Source organism: Bombina bombina, chromosome 2 (genome assembly GCF_027579735.1).
Source record: "Bombina bombina isolate aBomBom1 chromosome 2, aBomBom1.pri, whole genome shotgun sequence".
NCBI classification, from domain to species: domain Eukaryota; kingdom Metazoa; phylum Chordata; class Amphibia; order Anura; family Bombinatoridae; genus Bombina; species Bombina bombina.
The window spans coordinates 754,502,581-754,506,697 of NC_069500.1; positions in this window are offsets into that span (position 1 = coordinate 754,502,581).

Here is a 4,117-nt window from a genome sequence, read left to right on the forward strand (position 1 = left end):
AATTTCTTTCATATTAGCAAGAGTCCATGAGGCCCACCCTTTTTTTGTGGTGGTTATGATTTTTTTGTATAAAGCATAATTATTCCAATTCCTTATTTTTTATGCTTTCGCACTTTTGTCTTATCACCCCACTTCTTGGCTATTCGTTAAACTGATTTGTGGGTGTGGTGAGGGGTGTATTTATAGGCATTTTGAGGTTTGGGAAACTTTGCCCCTCCTGGTAGGAATGTATATCCCATACGTCACTAGCTCATGGATTCTTGCTAATATGAAAGAAATGAATTTATCAGGTAAGTTCTTACATAAATTATGTTTTTTTTTTAACCATGTAATAGTAACGATTGCAGTTGTTACATATTAGTTACCATTTTACCCCGGACACTAAAATGATTCAAAGGCTTCAAGGTGGGAGGAGTTTTTTTCTGTCGTTATGCTTTAAAAGAAATGTGGAATATCCTTAGACGTGATTATTTTGGAGCCTGAAGAAGCCCCAAAGCCTTAGGGGTGAAACGCGTGTAGCTGACTGAAGTGTTAGCTGGAGCAGCCCAGGCAGACATTATTGCTACGGAAGCATTTGAAGGTGGTATCAGGAGGCGTTTCCACAACTTCAACTTGTATTGCCATTATAGGAACTAGTGGGAGAGACTAACATACTAGGTTGAAATACACAGAGCAAACTTTCAACAAACAGTTGTACCTAAGAGGTGTGACACCGCGACAGTTGGACTCCCCCGGACCGCAGCTATGGAGGATGAATTGTGTACAAAAGCTGTATTCATATAATATCCATGAAGGCATTTGCTGATTTGTGGGACTGCTACGATAATTATCTTTACAGTCTTGATGGCCCGAAGCTCTACAGTTGAGCATATTTGCTATAGTAAAGGGCATCTATTGTTTGATTTATACCCTGACACACTGACCATCTACTTTTTATCTGCAACTTGGTATTAATAACGGGACATATTCCTCAACGTTAGTGCTGGAAAGTCACTATCATAGTTAACTGTGCTTTAACAGGATTCTGGGACATTTATTTATTTATTATTTTTTTTTAATTTTGGAGAGCTCTCAATTTATTAATATATTTTCTTTTTTTGTCCATATTGCACTATGATAGGAATAGAATTGCCTGTATTCAATATTAAAAATTAGCTGCCTTTTTGTCTGTTCCAATAAATTCTTAACTTTCTCTCTCCCCCTTTTTACAGTGTATTTAGACATGGTATATATGATATTGCTATGTTGAGTGTCCCTAATCCAATTTAATTTTTTGGGGGGATTAGCTTGCAAATCTTTTGAATTTTATTTCAATTTTAATTTTCTCCTGCACCAATGACCTTGTGAGTATTTTGGATACAGGTCATTGCACTAGCCCTTTATATGGGAAATACTGGTAACTGCTGACAACCCCACTTTTCTTTCCTAAGATATGGTGAGTCCACGGAATCATCAATTACTAGTAGGAATATCACTCCTGGCCAGCAGGAGGAGGCAAAGAGCACCACAGCAAAGCTGCTATATATGTCACTTCCCTTACCCATAACCTCCAGTCATTCTCTTTGCCTGCGGTGCAAGGAGGAGGTGAAGTTTTGGTGTCTGATCTACAATCAAGATTTTTTTTTTTTTTAAAGCAGAGTAGGTTTGCTCTGATCTTTCTAAAGGGTTTAGTCTTATCTCATGTCAGTCAGTAGGGCAATGGTGGTTTTTAAGCAATTGGAAACTTTCATTTTCCCAAAACATTTTGCTGCCCTAATTAGATAGCCTGAGTAAGTTTACTCAGTCTTTCTGTATTTCCACAGGTCCATGTGAGGGATGGCATCCTCTCAAACTAGGTGAGCTGTCCTGCTGCCGGACAGATAAATATTGAGGTAAGTGCCAGTTTTATTTTTCTATGTAGCAGGGAAAAATTTGGCACTTATTCAGCTGAAACGCTGCAGGGACGTTTTTTATTATTCCTGTCAGGCTGCGGGTTTTTATGGCAGTTTTTGCAGGCACTGTTAGTGTGAGGAGTTATTTTATTGATGGCTCAGTGAGTATCCATTTTTAGTAACAGATTATGTACTTTTTCTTCTATAAAGGTAAGACGAGTCCACGGATTCATCCTTTACTTGTGGGATATTATCCTCCTGATAACAGGAAGTGGCAAAGAGCACCACAGCAGAGCTGTCTATATAGCTCCTCCCTTAGCTCCGCCCCCAGTCATTCTCTTTGCCTACTCTAAGTACTAGGAAGGGTAAAGTGAAAGAGGTGATAAAATATTAGTTTTTAATTTCTTCAAGCAAGAGTTTGTTGTTTTAAATAGTACCAGTGTGTACTATTTACTCTCAGGCAGCAGATGGATGAAGACTGCTGCCTGGAGGATGATGATCTTAGCATTTGTAACTAAGGTCCATTACTGTTTCCACAGAGGCTGAGGAGTACAGGAAACTTCAGTGTGCTATGCAGCAGTGAGGTATGTTCAGTCATATATTTCTGGAGAGACTGTGTATTTCAGAAGGGCTGACATACCCAGGAGGGTAAGGGTAAGCAGTAATCCTAGAATTAAAAGAAGGGCATTACTTAGCTTGCATATGGGGCCAATTACAAATATGGTTGACACTGAGTTGTAAATGTTTGTGGGCAAACGTTTTTATGATTTGGGAGTGCTTTAACGTTTTGTGGCAATAACTTTTTGGGCAACTTTATTGAGGGCACACATGGCTTAACTTTTGGGTCTCAGAACCCACATGGCTAGTTATAACCGCTCTGGTGCAGTTCTTTGAGGCTGTGGAGACATCGTGTGAGATGGGCGGGGCCTATTTTCACGCCTCAGATGCGCAGTTGGTTTTTCTCAGCAAGCTCTAACTCCTGAGGGCCCTGGTGTATGTTTTGGGCCAAATCGAAGCTTTTACCCCACATTTGCTATCCCTAAGGGCAGGTAGGGGGGTGTTTTTTCCGGATCTGGGCCCATTTTCAATCCGGTTTGCAAATTAAGGTGTTAAATGTTAAAATTCCTTGTGGGGCAATCTTAACTATTTATATGGTATCTGCATTCAAAATTTTGAAAAATTTGGTGCATGTTTAGGCTGTTTTGCAGAACGTGGTATGCTTTTTTTCTTTTAAAGGCTCAGTACCGTTTTTTAAGATTGTTATTTTTTTCACTAAATAAAGTGTTTTCATGCTTGTTTGTAGTCATTACTAGCCTGTTCAACTTGTCTGACATTGAGGAAAGTCCATGTTTAATATGTTTAGAAGCCATTGTGGAACCTCCACTTAGAATGTGTCCCTCATGCACTGAAAGGTCAATACATTGTAAAGAACATATTTTAGCTACTAAAAGTATGTCGCAGGCTGATTCTCAGTCAGAAGAGAATCGGGGTTTACCATATAATTCTCCCCAAGTGTCACAACCATTAACGCCCGCACAAGCGACGCCAAGTACTTCTAGTGCGTCTAATTCTTTCACCCTGCCAGATATGGCTGCAGTTAAGAATACTACCCTCACAGAGGTTTTATCTAAGCTGCCTGGGTTGCAGGGGAAGCGCAGTAGGTCTGGTGTAAGAACTAACGCTGAGCCCTCTGACGCTTTATTAGCCATATCCGATGTACCCTCACAATGTTCTGAAGTGAGGGATTTGCTGGCTGAGGGAGAAATTTCTGATTCAGGAAATATGTTCCCTCAGACAGATTCAGATATGACGGCTTTTAAATTTAAACTAGAACACCTCTGCTTATTGCTCAGGGAGTTTTTAGCGACTCTGGATGATTGTGACCCTATTGTAGTTCCAGAGAAATTGTGTAAAATGGACAGATTCCTAGAGGTTCCTGCCTACACTGATGTTTTTCCGGTCCCTAAGAGGATTTCGGAAATTGTTACTAAGGAGTGGGATAGACCAGGTATTCCGTTCGCTCCCCCTCCTACTTTTAAGAAAAGGTTTGCCATATCAGACGCCGTCCATTCGGACTATTTTGCCGATGATCCAGGAGGGTCAATATATGACCACCGGGGACTTAAAGGATGCGTATCTACACATTCCTATCCACAAAGATCATCACCAGTTCCTCAGGTTTGCCTTTCTGGACAAGCATTACCAGCTTGTGGCTCTTCCCTTCGGGTTGGCCACGGCTCCCAGAA